This window comes from Molossus molossus, unplaced genomic scaffold (genome assembly GCF_014108415.1).
Source record: "Molossus molossus isolate mMolMol1 unplaced genomic scaffold, mMolMol1.p scaffold_m16_p_7, whole genome shotgun sequence".
NCBI classification, from domain to species: Eukaryota; Metazoa; Chordata; class Mammalia; order Chiroptera; family Molossidae; genus Molossus; species Molossus molossus.
Window position 1 is genome coordinate 81740112 of NW_023425401.1, and position 16850 is coordinate 81756961.

The window sequence follows — 16850 nt, forward strand, 5'->3', positions numbered from 1 at the left end:
TGCTGGTTGTTAATGAGCCTCAATTGATTTCTTTTCCTCACATGGGAAAGTCTGAATCTCCAATGGGTGGTGGGCTGCTGCTTTTCCCCACAGCTCAGGGAATTCAAACACTGGCCACCGTCCTTTGTGACCACAACTCAACAAAAACTCTGAGTGACTTCCAAATCCTGGTTGTCCTCACAGAGTTGCAGCCCAGTCTGCCCTCCCTCTGCAATAGCCCTCAGGTGAGTGGCTGTGGCTATTTTAGCACTCTTTCCCAGCTCTCTGAGCTGTGGAGATGGCTTGGTCTTTATTCCACAAGGAGGCTGCTCATAGCTAAGACTGCTGCTGTCTGTGGGCTCCCAGCCCATGACCCTCTCATGTCTCGCAGATGCTACCAGTGTCCCTGGTTATATGGTCCTGTCCTGCTGCTTTTCTGGTTTTTTTTTTTTTTTTTTTTTTTTTTTTTTTGAGGCTTTGTCTTTATTTTAGTTGTAATTCTTATTTGGTCTTAGGAGATCCTTTGTGTAGCTTCCATTCAATCCGCCTCCATTTTCACATCCTCTATGCCTATCTTGTGCGCAGCAGGGTAGCACAGGCCTTTCTGGCGACCGTGCACCCTGCAGGTCCTGCTGTTAATTGGATGGCACAGTCCCTTTGGGGACCCAGCTCTATGCCTATGTTATGGGGTGCTGTGTCGCACAGGCTTCTCTGATGCTTCAGCACCCCAGAGGTCCCACAGGTAATTGGATGGCACTGTCCCTGCTGGGTTGCACAGGCTTCTCTGTTTTTTCAGCACCCAGCAGGTTCTGCAGGTAACTGGATAGCACAGTCCCTGCTGGATTGCAGAGGCCTCTCTGGTGCCCCCGCACCCTGCAGTTCCATGTTCGGGCAGCTGGATTGCACCAGTCTCTCTGGGACTCAGGCTGCCCACTGCTCTTGTGAGCTACTGGACTGCACAAGCCTCTGTGGAGTCCCAGGTCCTACAGCTGGTGGCTGGGGAGTGCTGCTGCCCTGTGGGGCTCAACTCCTGCTCAGCTCTTGCTGTAGTTTTTGGGGATGGGTCTCATCTGTTGGTCTGTGCTTCTGTTGTCTGGGGATGGCCATCTGCTCCCCAGCCTCTGTTGCTGGGGGTATTATCTCGACTCTGATAAGGCTGCTACTATGGGGGATGGTGCTGGGCTCTGGGCTTTCTGGGCTCCAGCACCTTGGGAGCTCCACTACTATGCACCGGTCTGTGTTGACACAGAGTGTCCATTGTTCCGATGGTGCCAGGTATGCTGTTGGGCTCAGTTTTCTAGGCCCTAGCTGCTCCCACTGCATCCTCCCAGGAAAGACCTGGGATCTTCCAAAATGGTGGGACCTCCCCAAGACAGGGAGAAGTGCCCTGAAGGGCCGCTTACCATGGTAGCCAGCTGAACCCGTACGCAGCACAGGAACTTTCTTCTCAATGTCTCTGCACTGCTCGGGTTTGGTCATCCACCTTCAAGTCGACTCACACTCTATCACACAGTCACTCACTCTCTCACACACTCAACCTCCCTCCGATCCTGCCAGCCGCCTTCTTAATGAATCCCAATGCTGAACATTCTTGAATCATGAAACAACGAACTGTTTCCACAACATACTCAATATCTTACTTCAGCACCAGTGTACCTACAGCATCAGGTTTTGCAGCCATGGTTCTGCAGCCCTCAGGCCCTGGAGGTCACACACCCTGTGACGGTAGCCACTGGCTCTGAGAGCATGGAAAAGTCCCAGCATCCTGGCCCTTCCTCCTTCTGGCACCTTTCAAAATCATGAGATACAAATCAAGACTGGCCCACTACTGAGTCCGGGGTATCTTCACAATTCCTAAGAAGAAACCAGATGGACTCCTATCTGACAGTAGTATGTAGACATGGTGGGCTGGACTGTCCTTGTGACCCCTGGCAGGCAGCCAACCAAGGGGCCTGAGCAAGTGACCTCACCAGGGCCTTACCTGGCTATCTGGCAGCCCTGGAGGAGATGGAGGGACAAAGGAAGCTTATGGGTGTGGCCACTCCTGCCCCAACAGTAGGAGCTATGTAAGGGCCCTGGCAATAGCTTTGCAGGAAGGGGAAATGTACAGTGTGCAGAGCCTGGTGGCTGATGATGTCACCATTTGAAAGCACCTGCTGGTAGATTGGATACATACAGTAGTTCAAGCCTGCCTGACCAGTGTTGGCCTGCCATGAGCTCTTCTTATTCATCTTGCCCTTGGTACAAGAAAACCTTGCTTGGCCTCAAAGTCTGTGTACAGACAGCAGCTCCTGCTGCTTAGCTCTGTTGGACAGGAGCACCACTGCTCATTGAATATTCTCTGGAAGTTCTCCGAGAGCAGGTTCTGGCAGCTCTTATAATACTGGACTGCAGAGATTATGCTTTGTCTAAACTCCCCCAAGTGACTCTTGAACTCGCTGAAGTGGGCTTCGTCACTCTTCAGGGAGTCTTTGATGGACTGGATGAGCTGCAGCTTCCTCTCTGGGAAGTTCACAGGGTACTGGTCAGCCAGAGTGTTTTTGTGGTGGTGGTAGTGCTGGGGTCACAGGCCAGGTGGGGGCTGGGCAGGCTGGAGAAGCTGGGAGACAGCTTGCTGACTGGGACACCAAACCCAGCAGAGGGATGGAGTGCCCCTCAGGAGCACCACAGTACTAAAGCCTGGGGGCATCCTAGGTGGGCAGGAGCCACTGATTGCTGGAAAATTTTACTGGGGAATGTGGCAGCAGATGGGCCACAGAGGCCATGGGAGCACAGGAGACTCCTTGGGGACACTCTGAGCTGGGGCCAGCCTCTGTGTATCCACTGACAATGGCAGAGACTGGCCCCTTGCTCAGCTGGAGGGTGCTCCTTAGTCCCAACGGACCCATCTTTTTCAGGAGGCATTGGCAAGGTTGATGAGGCACCCAGTTTCTCAGAGCCCACCTTCTTTTTGCCGACTTTGGTGAATGTCTGGGTCCAGCCACCATGTTGGGCAGTGTCTGTAGATCCTGGGTGGTGAGGCCTAGTGTGGCTATCTGGAGGGTGGTCCACCCTTCTTGCTGCCCTTACTCCCCTTCCCAGCCTGGGCCTCTGGGGTGGGCTGTGCCACACTGTTGCAGAGATGCAACAGAGATGAGGCTGGTGGGGACTTTGCTGAGCTTGGAGGTGGAGGATACCAGGACAGATAAGTCATCTTCCTGGAAGGTTGTCCCACCCCTGGAAGGAACAGAGTACACTAGTACCAGCCAAACAGGGCCCAGGGCTGCCACCATGGAACAGGAGGAGGAAGAAGGGGTGAAGACACTGGAAAAATCTTTGTCTTTGAGCTTCAAAGTGGAGGCAGGAGGGTGCTCAGAAGTGTGGCCCTGCAGCTGGTCCGGTGGCTGGGAAGGCATCTTGGCTTACAGAACCGTTTGTGGAGACTTCCTTGGGGCCTTGTACTTTACCCTGAGTCTGGAACAGGTGCTAGGGCCCCTGGGCTCCTTGGGTCCCCACACTCCTGGCTTCTTATCCTTGAGCCTGCTGTCCTGGTCCTCACTCCTGCGCGTCATCTCTCACCTGCTGCTGCCGCGTGGCCACTGAGGCCCGGATGGCAGCTGTCACTTCTCGGTCTTCTTCTCTCCTGTACCTCCACCTTCCTCCGTGGTTCTGCTGAGTTCCTCGGCCGCTGGCCTAGCCTATGGCTGTACCTGTCCACCTCCTCCTAGTCCTTGCTGCAGATAAACGCTTCGCGAGTGCCGGTCACATGGCTGACTTGCAGGTCTATATGTTGGTTCTGGTGGGCCTGGGCATGGCTTTGGCCAGGGCAGGCTGTCCTGTGGGCCCTGAGGTCGATATCTATTGGTGCGGAAGGCATGAGTGAACTGCTTGAAATACTGCAGGGGCCCTTGTCGCACAGGAAGACGTATCCCAAAAGTGCTCACACAGATAAGTGTAGTCACCGTGGTAGTCCTGGGCCCCGCCGGAATCACAGAAGTGGCAGAAGTAGTGGTCTCACGCAGCTCATCCTTGTTGAGGTAGTGCTCCTTGCAGAACTTGCAGAGCAGGTGACCACGATGCGATGTGTTATGGGTCTCCCAAGCACGTGGTGCTGCGCCAGGTGCTCGTGTAAGTATCACTAAGTACCACTTGCGCTCATATGTGAAGATTTTGAGATGTTTGAGTCACAGCTTGCAGCAGAAGAGCACATACAGCTTCTGCATGTGCTGCTCTAGGTCTCCAAAGAGTCCAAAGGATGGCAGCTCAGGACACCTTGGGCACTTGTGTTTCAGCAGCTGCCTGTACAAGGCAAACACTTTCCCATCATCAAAGTATATATACTTCTTGTGCTACAGCTGCTGAATTGGGATTGTGGCCAAGACGGTTCCTGAAGACCACTTGGCACAGCTTCTCCTAGCACAGTATGGCTGTTGGCATAGCACTCACATCTTCAAGGAGCAAAGGTAGGTAGCACCACCGGGTGAGTGGTCCCAGCAGCCCAGCACCTTGGCCTCCAGGTCTCCAGTGCCATGGTAAGGGTTCTGGTCCCCCTTCAGGCCTGTGCCACCTGGCCAGTCTCCTGACGGCTGCCTTTCCCCAGGTCATATCACTTTCCCAGATATTGCATGTTCTATAAATTCTTTGCGGGTTAAAATTTGCTGATGTATAATATGTGCTAGTTCTGTTTCAGTTGTTTGTGAAAATTTAAAGGTAGTATACTCCCCTAAAGGGCAGGGAGCAGGACTTGCTCTTTGTTGAATCTTTCATCATTGTACATTCATGTGTCATTGTATAAACCTTTATTATTGGGCCTACACTTGTAGTTGGTATACTTAGATAAATGCTTGCTAAATTAATTAACATAAAGACATTTTATTTATTGCATTTTTTTTTTCAGATATCTAAGGATCGGGGCATTGATAACATTGTATTTGCAATAAATAAATAAAAAGCAAAAATGGTCTCTATTTCTCTAACACAGATATTGTGGTTTTTCGCTAATCAAAATCACTTAAGTGACTTAAACTTAAAATTTATGTTTATTAATCTTAAGAAATGAATCCTCCAGCTGAATTTTAGTGCTTTAAGAATGATAATTTAGACAACCTACAGGAGATTATGTGTATCATATTGAATTAAGTGCCAGATGCTTTAACTACATTCTTAAGAGGGAGACACTCTAACTACAGAAAAGCAATCAAGGGTAAGTGGAAGCAAAAACAAATCTAGTAGCGATGCAAATGCCCAAGCAGGGCCACAAAATTATTTCTCTGTTATTAACTCTGTGTCCTTGAAATCTGCTAATGTTTCGAGCCTCCTTTTTTTCATATCTACCATGAGAATTACAACTGCTCCTTAATTTACAGTAGATTTAAATTTAAAGCATAAATGAGACAGTAAAATGATAACTCTTTGAAAACTACTAAGTACTGTACAAGCATATACTTTTGTACAAGCCAGAAATACAGTCTTCATTAGAAAAGAGGTAGAATAGCATGAGATGGAACACTCACAGCAGTGAAACTTGGGGAAGAAAGGGGAGGATTAAGCCCCACCAGCTCCCACACTCTTCCAGAAGGTTGAAGAACTGGAAAGCTGAGAGCAAAGGTGCTTGTCTCTAATGCCAGGAGGAAAGGCCTGGAATCTGGAGAAGATCCCAGAGTAGAGCTTGCCCTGCTCTATGACAAAGGTGAAATGAACTGTACTCAGCTTTTTTCCCCAGGTGAGAGAGATTTAGGTTGCTGAGGGCATCGTATTGAGAAATTTTAAAGCATATTTATGATGACACTTGAGGAAAGGAAGAAACAATCTAGTCTATATTTTAATGGAGCATGTGGTAAAAATATAGGTGTTTTATAATGTTAATTAGAAGCTAAGGAAATAGAAGGGAATGCAGCCTGCGTGTTTCTGGCATCAAGGTTTATAACAGAAGCAGCAGCTGCTTTAGTCTGTGGAGGTCCCTCTAAGTCACTGGATTTCTATATGGTATCCCAGTGAGCTCTTCCAACCGTGTGGGTTAATCATTTAATTCTAATCTAATCCCTGGAGCCTGGCACATTGCCTTTGATCAAGGAACCATCACTTGGCAGCCATCATTTGACTTTGTTGCTTGATGGGTTCTTTCCTATGTTATTTACTCTCTATGTCATGGTCTTGGTTTGCTGGCATATTCACTGCTCAATATACTCTGGATTTGATGTCCTTCCTTCAAATAAAGACATCTCTAAATTTGGCTGGAAGCACTTTCAGTTTAGAGATGAAGAGTCTATGAAGCCCTGGCTGGTTTTGTTCAGTAGTTAGAGTGTTGGCCCACAGACTGAAGAGTCTTGGGTTTGATTCCCGGTCAAGGGCATGTACCTGATTTGCAGGTTTGATCCCCAGCCCCAGTCAGGGTCATGCAGGAGGCAACCAATCGATGTGTCTCTCTCACGTTGATGTTTCTCTCTTTCTCTCTCTCTTTCTTCCTCCATTCCTTCCACTCTATCTAAACAAAATCAGTGGGAAAATATCCCCAGGTGAGGATTAAACAACAACAAACAAGAGTCTATGAAAAGGAGGAGACAGGTAATTGTCATTGCTTGGTAGGAAATGAACACTTTTAGGCCAAGTTAACAGTTCCTCTGTCACCATGTAAAGATACTGAGAAAAACTAGCCAGGTAATAATGCATGTCACTGCACCTCAATAGTCAAAAATCTTATGGCTTGTGAAATGATCTGTATTTCATTTAGTTCTCAAAAATGCTAGTTTGGATCTGTACCTATTTATTTCTTACAAACTAATAAAACTTTGTTTTTCTTTTACTTTTTCTTTTATTTTGTGTGAAATAGTAGACAGTGTTAACTGATGCCTGTAGATACTTTCTTATATTTAAAAAACTATGAAGAGAGGAAAAATATTATTATTTTATTTTGTGGTAAAGATTTTAGATGAGATGTCTCTTAATAGGTTTATTAGTACACAATACAGTATTAATATCTATAGGCACAGTGTTGTACAACAAATCTCTAAACTTATTCATCTGGTGTGACTAAAATTTTATACCACTTAACACTTCCTTAGTGGCTATTTTGAGTTATTTTCCATAGAAAACTAAGATATCAAGCAAGGTACTTCTGTCTATTACATCTTCTTTATAGTCATATTTTCAGGCAGAAGAGAGTTGTTTTTAAAAAATCAAATGAAGTATTTATATGACTCTCTAAGTTGAAATGAAAACAGGGAAAGAATGAACAAAGAATAAAGAACAACTGGGAAAATTGGGGGTGAAAATGTCATTTATATTCTCTTGCCCATACATTTTTCTCTAGACTCTGTCTTAAGTGGTAAGTTTAATGGAAATATCTACTTAGAAGTTCTAATTGCAGTATTATAACTAAGCAAAAATTCTGAGGGAACCTCCTGCTATATAAAACATTAAACCTTAAATTAAACAGTTTTCGGAGATTTACTGTGGTGGTTAGTTTTATGTGTCAACTTGATTAGGCTGGTACATAGTTTGTTGCCAGTTGTTAGGGGCAAACATTAATATATGTGTTGTCATAGTTGCCATGAAAGTATCTTTTAGACATTAATATATGGGTTGTTGTGAAGGTATTTTTTTAGATATGATTAACATTTAGAAATAATTTACTTTAGGTAACACACATTGCCATCTGTAATGTGTGTGGGCCTTAACCAATCAGTTGAAAGTCTTAAAAATAAGGATTGATATTTCCTGAAGAAGAAATTCTGAAAGACAAAAATTCTGTTTGAGTTTCCAGATTGTTGGTCAGCCTTATAAATTTTGGATTCACCAGCACCCACAAAGCTGTGTAAGCCACATTATTTTTTTAAATATTTTTTATTGATTTTTAGAGAGAGAAGAAGGAAGAGGGAAAGAGGGAAAAACAAAACAAAACAAAACAAAGCATTGATGTGAGAAGGTAACACTGATTGGTTGCCTCCTGCACGCCCACTACTAGGAATTGATCTCCCAACCTATGTATGTGCCCTGAATGGGAATCACCCAGCAACTTTTCTGTGCACCAGACAGTGCCCAACCAACTGAGCCACAGGGGCCAGGGCAGCCATGTTTCTTGTCTATCCATTAATCATCTCTCTGTTCTTCCTTATTGATTCTGTTTCTCTGGAGAACCTTTTCCCAGTATAACAAATAGAATGAACATGAATAAACATGAGTGAACTAGGCCCATTGTGAATTAAAATTGGGGTTTCAAGGCTAGGGGTTGAATTTCTTCATCCAGATCCACAGCCTGGTCATCAGCACCTGGTGATCAAAACATACTGTAGAACCTTTTAAACTGTTAAGCAATGAATTATTTTTTTTATTTATTTATTTATTTATTTATTTATTTATTTATTTATTTATTTATTTATTTATTTTCTTAGTTCCTGCTCAAGAAAGCAACTATGATGATATATTGTACTGTCCATTGGCAATTTAATTATAAGTACCTTAGGGCCAGGGAAAGTGTTTATATTTCTCCTTTTCACTGTTAGAAACAAGCACAGTCTCTGCCCATAATTGCTGCTTTATAACTATATTCTTAAGTATATTTAGTATATGCTGGCTTCTGATTTCATGTATACTATATATTATGCAAAAGGCTGGTGGTAGCCCTAATTTATACAATGGAACATTTGAAAGTAGCTCTATTACATAACAAATCCCATTTAATGGATCTCCTTTTAAGTAGTTCACTGTAATTTTCCATTTCAATTGCAAACAGATAAAAGCATGCCTGCAAAGTGAATCTGTGTAGTTTCTTATAAGCATAAAAAGTATTAAAAGGTGCATTCTACTTTTTTATTTTTTTAACACCACAATGCTTTTTCAATGACTGCACATTATTTTCCTAGGCAAAGGATCAGTATATCGAGCATTTTAACAAATATCCTTGCAGTGAGAGAGCTAAAGTAGATTTACCTATTGCCCTCAAATTTGGAAGACTTTATATTTCTTAAAATGATGAGACGTCCTTTTGGATCTGTTTTTTAATTTGGACTGTAAACTTTCTTATTTGTCTTCGAATGCTTAGTCAATTTTGTGTCAAGCACTGAGAATTAATGGCTTGCAGAACTGGAAAAACAACCTTGTCACTCTCCATTTTAAAACACACTGATGGCTATCAAAAAGAACTTGACTTGCTGCCTATTTTCCCCCTCATTCTGTGTTGTTCTTTTTATTCTTATTAATTCTTATAATTTTCTATTGTGTTTGCTGTTCCTTGCTCTTGACCATGTCATATATTTATTTGATGTTTTCCTTATCTATTTCTCTCTATTTCTTTCTCTTTTCTTCCCTACCCCAAGACCTCCTAGAGATAAGCATCACTATTGTAAGTCTGAAAGATAACCTTTTCTTTGTTTTGCAAAATTTCAGTCCACAAACTCCCTGTTGGTCCAACAGCTGATCCACAGATGTTCTTCAGCTGCCAGATAACAGACAACACTTTTGAAGGGTAAGTAGATCCACTCAGTATCCCCAAAACCACTTAACTTTGAGGGAAGAGCTGAAATCAGGGTGACTTTGTGGGGAATATATTACCCCACTCAAATTTAATCCAAGGTTCTTTCTTGGTAAGACATTGGAAGAAGAAATGAGAAGGGATGTGTCATTATCAATTACCTATCCTTGACTTTTTGTTTATTATAGGAAGAATTGCTGCAATTTAATAAAAGTCTGTACTTAAACACTTAAATACTTAAACTCTTAAACTCTTCAGTCTATATGATGTATTTTTGTCATTCATATCAGAAAGGATTACCTATTACAAAAATTTTGATTGCAGAATTTCCCTTAATTTGAGGTAAATTCCTCTATTTTCTCTGCTCTTTATTCTTCCCTTTATACTGTTTTCCACTCTTTACTATTGAATAACCATTGAATAATTTAATTGTTTTTGTTTTGTTTTCATTTTTAAACCTTCTGAGAAAGATGAAATAACTTCTTTAAAATGTGTATTTTTATATTATAAATATATATTATGTATTTATTTTATTATCTATATATTTATTATATATTTAAATATATATATAATACCAGGTTGAGCACAGGATCAGGGAATAGAAATAAAAATCTTAATGTTTTCAATTGTTTGTTCATGAAAAATTGTACCAATGCTTCCTTTTATTAGGTGTTCAGATAAGCAAGTGCAGTGTGTTATGTAGACTACCATACTTCTTAAAAAGTAAAACCAAACATTCTTTTACAAGTTGGTTTTTACTTGGAAAACAATTTCCTTATCTAGCACATTGCAAAAAACAGGATATGTTCACTATAAGTATTTATTGAGCAAATGGCATTTAACAAGTGGATGCACTAGATATATTCAAGGCTATGTTCTGAGTTGATAGATATATTCAAGGCTATGTTCTGAGTTGAAGATGCCAACTACTTTTCCAAAACAGCCCAACTGTTCATCAGTAGACAAATGGATAAAAAAGCTGTGGTACATATACACAATGGAGTACTATGCAGCTGTAAGAAAGAAAGATCTCTTATCCTTTGAGACGACATAGAGGGACCTGGAAAGTATTATTTAAAGCACAACAAGCCAAACAGAGAAAGACAAGTATCATATGATCTCACTTATTTGTGGAATATAGTGAACATAACAGTCTGAGGAATGGGGTATTCCCAGAGACGTGGAAGCGGGGTTCAGACTGATAATCTCTAGAAGAGGGGGTTTTGGGGGAGAGATAAACCACAGAACTAATATGCATGTATGCATGAACAATGGACATGGACAACAAAGCTGGGGACAGGGCAGGGGGGAGGGGGATTTAGTGGGGGGGAAAGGAGAAACATCTGTAACAAAAATAAATCAAATTAAAAAATAAATAAAAGTATTTTAAAGATGGTACTTCTATTTTAAAATATATAGTTTTTATTTTTATCTCTTCACTCCTTTCCTTTTCTGTTTCCTTGCTTCTAGTGTACGGTTTAAATTTTCTTTTTAGAAAAATTGCCATTTAATGAGAGTCTTTTATTTATTTATTTTAATCCTCATCCCAGGATATTTTTTCCATTGATTTTTAGAAAGAGTAGAAGGGAGGGAGGGGTAGAGAGAGAAGGAGAGAAACATCAATGTGAGAGAGACACATCGATTGGTTGCCTCCCCTCACGGGCCCTGATAGGGGCTGGGGATCAAACCTGCAACCCAGGTACCTTCATGCCCTTGATAAGGAATTGTACTGACAACCCTTTGGTATGTGGGCCAATGCTCTAACCGCTGAGAAACACTGGCCAGAGCTAATGAGTCTTTTGACAGACATTTTGCCAAGTTTTCAGGATACACAAATTAATCATATAGCTTTCCTCCAATAGTTCAAAGTTTAATATGGTAGAGAAGTATAAAACACCAATTCTTGGTTTTAAGCATATTCCAACAAAATTGTGGATAGATTGGGACAACTGTAACTCCCCAGCTGACAAAGGGTCCTTGTGTGTGTGTGTGTGTGTGTGTGTATGTGTGTGTGTGTGTGTGTGTGTGTGTGTGTCTGTGTGTAAATAACTCCAAATAATCCAAAATCTTTATTTTTTTCTATTCATTTTGTTTCTAATTAATTTGATGCTTTTAAAATCTAGGAGAGAATATTTAAAATGAATACTTTACCAAATTAGTGCTAATACCACATGAATTTTTATAATTAAATTTTTGTAATAAATTGTATTATAAAATGAGAAATATCAACAGGGAAAAAGGAGGAACATCTGTAATAAAATAAATTTTTAAAAAGAATAAGATGTAAAAAAAGTCTAATGATGATAATAATAATAATTAAATAAATACATTAAATAAAATGAGAAATATATTTCTGAAGTATGCATAGAGCAATTATCCAAAATTGTACCTAAGAATGCAAAGAACAATTAAAAATCTCCATACATAAATGAAAATATATTTCAGGTCAAAAGCTAATAAGGCTCTTTAAAAATATAACATTATACGGGGCAAGATGGCTACAGCGTAATGGGAGACTGTGTGCTCTTGCTCCCAATCAGGAACTGGATTTTCAGCTAAATGACTGCACAGTCAACTTGGAAAAACAAAAGAAGTGTAGCTAACTGGACATATTATGTCTAAGGAGCACTGAAGAAACACCAAAAAGCCAGTTAAGAGAAGGGGAGTCACAGCAAAGGGGAGCCCAGCTGAGAGGCCTGAGTGATATTGGCTGCAAAGCTCGCTTGCCTTGTGAGTGTGGTTCTCACCCCCACACAGGAATCCCAAACCTGGAGCATTAGAGTCTGGAAAAAGAACCACTGTAGCATCAGGCAGAGGGAACCAGGGGACTTCTGTCTGCCATTATCAATCCCACAGAGCCCAGGGCAAGTGAAACTGCCTCTGCAGATAGGCACCTCGGCAACCTCAGATGCAGAGGGAACTAATCATTACACCTGGCAATGATTCTGAGGGGGCCTGCAACCCCAGGTAGAACATTGGGCAGAGAGCTGGAGAGGGGCAGGTCTGAGTGCCTAGGGGAAATAAAAGAGTGAACAGAGTGAACAGAGAGTGAACTTCCCTACTTCACATCCACCTCAAGTATATTGATGGCGCCCTGTCCCCGACCTGTGAATCTGCTACTTCTGCCTTGTTCTGCAATGATTGGAGCCAAAGGAAAAGGCCTGGGGCTAAAAATCTGCACCCTAATAGCTCAGACTGACAGTGCAGGGGTCATGGACATTTAGCCAATTGGAGCCTGAACAGAAGTTAAACAGAAAGATTGAAATGCCAAGAGGGGCTGTTTTTTTTTTTTTTTGCTGTTGTTAATTCTCACCCAAGGATGTTTTCCACTGATTTTTAGAGAGAGTGAAAGGGAGGGAAAAACACAGAGAAAGGGAGAGAAACATCGATATGAGAGAGACACATCAATTGATTGCCACCCACGTGTGTGCTCTGACTGAGGCCAGGGATCAAACCTAACCTAGGTGCATGCCCTAGATCAGGCATTAAACCTGTGACACTTTGGTGCATATGCAGATGATCTAAACACTGAGTCACACAGGCCAGGGCTGTATTTGTTTTTGTTTGTTTGTTTGCTGCTTAGTCTGTTTGTTATATTTTTTTATTCCTTCCTACTTCAGTGCTGGCAAAACAGTGCCAAGGAGCTAAGCCAAGCTAAGGTGTTACAACAGTCTCTTCTGGGTGGGTTTTTATCAGGGGGGGATCTCTGTCTGGGAGACAGAGGGGTGTGTGTTGGACCCTTTGGTAGCATTATAGGGAAGCAGATCCAGATGTCTCAGTGAGTATAGTCAGCCCTAGGAAAAAGAAGTGCCTACTCCCCCACTCTTACAAATTACAAGCACTATCCCCAAAATGAGTCTGCTTATACCATATTGGCCAGGTACCAGATACTCCCGCAGAAGGAAGATTCGTGGGGGAAGGGAGAACAACTCAGAAAAAGGACATTCAAGGGATGAGACACAAGGCAGACCCACTCTCTGGGCTTTAGAGTTACTGCCAACCAGACTGTTTAAGACTCTGTCCAGGAGGTGTCAGACTGGTGGCTGAAAACCAGACAGGGATAGTGATTGACACTGATTACACCAGAGAACCTGCCGGGAGGCCTGTGACCAGCACACCAAGGAGCCAGTTTTGTACATCTGAGCGAAATCCAGCAAGTAAAAATAGAGCTCCAAAGGGTAAATGCAGAAGGCACCAAAATCTACAGAGCAGAACTAATTTTTTTCTTTGTCCTTTTATTTCTTTAATATTATTTTGTATATAATCTTCTCTTAATTTCACTTCGTTCTGCTTCTTTTTTCTATCACATCCCTCGTTTCTCTTTTCCCTTTTCTCCATCTATTTTTTCTTTTTATTTGCATTTTTATATATTTAATATTTTTCAGTTTTACTCTTCCTCTTTATATATTGGCCTGTAATTCTCTCTCCCCCCCCCTTTATTGATTTTAGAGAGAGAGGAAGGGAGAGAGAGAGAGAGAAATAGAAACATCAATGTGAAGAGAACATCGATTGGCCACCTCTTGCATGATCCCCACTGGGGATTTGGCCCACAACCTGGGCATGTGCCCTGACTAGGAATAGAACCAGCAAATTCTTGGTGCATGGCTCGATGATCAACCACTGAGCCACACCAGCCGGGCATTATTACCCTTTTAAATTATTATTATTTTGTGTATATATTTCTCTTTTTTTTTCATTTTTCATTTTCTTCTATCTTCTTTTCTTTCACATTCTCCTGCTTCTTTCCTTTTTTTTGCTCGAATTCTTTTGATCTGTTGTAATATAGTATCTCATTTTATTGCTCTTTTTTCCTCTTCTATTTTATTATTATTATTTTTTGTCAGTGGTAGGGTTGTGTTGGTTCTGGTTATTAGTTATTATTCTGTGTGTGTGTGTGGTTTTAATTCCAACCCTATTTTGTCTTGTTTTGTTCTGTCAGCACATAATGTGATTGGGGTTGAGACTCATAATCAGCCAGCCCAAAAATCAAGCTCATCCATGAAAGGGACAACAGCAATCAAGATCCAATTACACTGTGAGGGACCCCTTAATTTATGTAAGGAACATTTTCAGAGCACTCAGCTAAGAAGATCAAAGAGACTAAACCACTGGGTTTCACAAGATATCCACTACAGGAGGGCAGCCCACCAACACTGGGAGTCATAGCAGATCTACCTAATAAACAGATACAAGCACAAAGAATCAGCAAAAAAGGGGAGACAAACAAACATACCGCAAATGAAATTCTGATAAAAAGAGAATTCTAATAAAGGGCTAAATGAATTGGAAATGAGCAATTTATCAGATATAGTGTTCAGAATAATGATAATAAGGATGTGCAACAGCATGAAAAAAGCATAGTAACTATGAAAAACAAGATGGAAATGAAGAATGACATAGCAGAAATAAAGAATACACCAGAAGTAATAAACAGAAGATTAGATGAAGAGGAATATCAAATCAGAAAATTAGAAAACAATGTAGAATAAAATTAATCAGAGACCTAAAAAAACAATTAAAAATCAGGTGGACAGTTTAAGGGAGTTTGGGACAATATAAAATGTAACAACATCCACATCATAGGAGCACCAGAAGTAGAAGAAAGTGAGCAAGTGATACAGAACCTGTTTGAAGAAATTATAGCAGAAAACTTCCCTAATTTGGTGAAAGAAAAAGTCACAAAAATTTAGGAAGCATAGAGAGTCCCAAGCAAGAAGAAACCAAAAAGGCCATGCCGAGTCACATCGTAATTAAAATGCCAAAAATTAAAGACAAAGAGAGAATCCTAAAAGCAGCAAGAAAAAAGCAATTTATTTTCTACAAAGGAGCTCTCACAATGTAGTCAGCTTTCTCAACAAAAACACTACAGAGCAGAAGGAAATGTCATGAAGTATTGAAGTGGCATAAAATATTCAAGGTACTGAAAAGCAAGGATCTAAAACCAAGACTAATCTATTGAACAAGGCTATCATTCAAAATAGAAAGTGAAATAAAGAGCATCTTAAAATAAAAACAGCTAAAGGAGTTTGTTACCACCAAACAAGCATTACAAGAAATGTTACAGGGACTGCTGTAAGAAGAAGAAAAAATATGCCTGGCCGGCATGGCTCAGTAGATTGAGCATTGTCTCATGAACTGAGAGGTCCCAGTTCAGTTCCTGGCCAGGGCACATGCCCTGCTTACAGGCTTGATCTCCAGCAGGGAGCATGCAGGAGGTGACTGATCAATTTTTCCCTCTGACATCAATGTTTCTATCTCTCTTTCCCTTCTTCTCTCTCTAAAAGAAGTCAATAAAAAAACATGTTTTAAATATTTTAAAAAAAGAAGAAGAAGAAGAAATACAGAAAGAAGAACATAGGCATAAAGAATAAAAATGGCAATAATACGTACCTATCATTTATAACCTTAAATGTAAATGGCTTAAATGCTCCAATCAAAAGACATAGGGTGGCTGAATGGATAAGAAAACATGACCCATACATATACCGTCTAGAAGAGATCCATCTCAGAACAAAAGACTCACACAGGATGAAAGTGAAGAGATAGAAAAACATTTTCAATGCAAATGATAACAACAATAAAACAGATGTAGCAATAATACTTCTTAAAAAAAAAAAAAAAAGACTTAAAAATAAGGACCATAACAAAAGACAAAGATCATTATATTTTACAAAAGGGTTATGTCAACAAGAGGATATAACCCTGGTAAACATATATGCATCCAATATAGGACCACCTAAATATAAAAAAAAAATCTTGGAGGACTTTACAGGAGTGATTAACAGCAATACTGTTATAGTAGGAGACTTTAATACCCACTGACATCACTAAATAGATCTTCTAGACAAAAAAATCAACAAGGCAACTGTGACATTAAATGATACTCTAGATCACATGAATTTAATTGACATGACAGAACATTTTATCCCAAAGATACACAATATATATTCCTCTCAAGTGCACATGGTACCACATTAGGACACAAACTAAGTTCCTACAAGTTCAAAAAGACAGACATTGTATCAAGCGCCTTCTCTAATCACAATGGCATGAAACTGGAAATCAATAAAAACCCTCAAACACATGGAGGCTAAATAGCATGTTATTAAACAATGAATGGGTTACCAGTGAGATCACGAAAGAAATTACCCTGGCTGGTTTGGCTCAGCGGTTAGAGCATTGGCCTGCAGTCCAGAGAGACCCGGGTTCAGTTCCTGCCAAGAGCACATACTTTGGCTGCACTTGTCCCCAGCCCTGGTTGTGTCATGTGGGTGGCAGCCACTCGATGTGTCCCTTTCACGTCGATGTTTCTCTCTCTCTCTCTTTTTCTCTTTCTCCCTCCCACTCTATCTGAACAAAAAGTGGAAAAATGTCCTCAGGTGAGGATAAAAAAAAGAAAGAAAGAAATAAAACACTTCCTGGA

The 16850-nt window shown here is 41.2% G+C and overlaps 1 pseudogene; it reads right to left on the reverse strand.

The window, feature by feature from the left end:
* Window positions 1–2041: 2041 nt before the first annotated feature.
* Window positions 2042–16850, reverse strand: part of LOC118619672 — a 118321-nt pseudogene continuing 103512 nt past the window's right edge.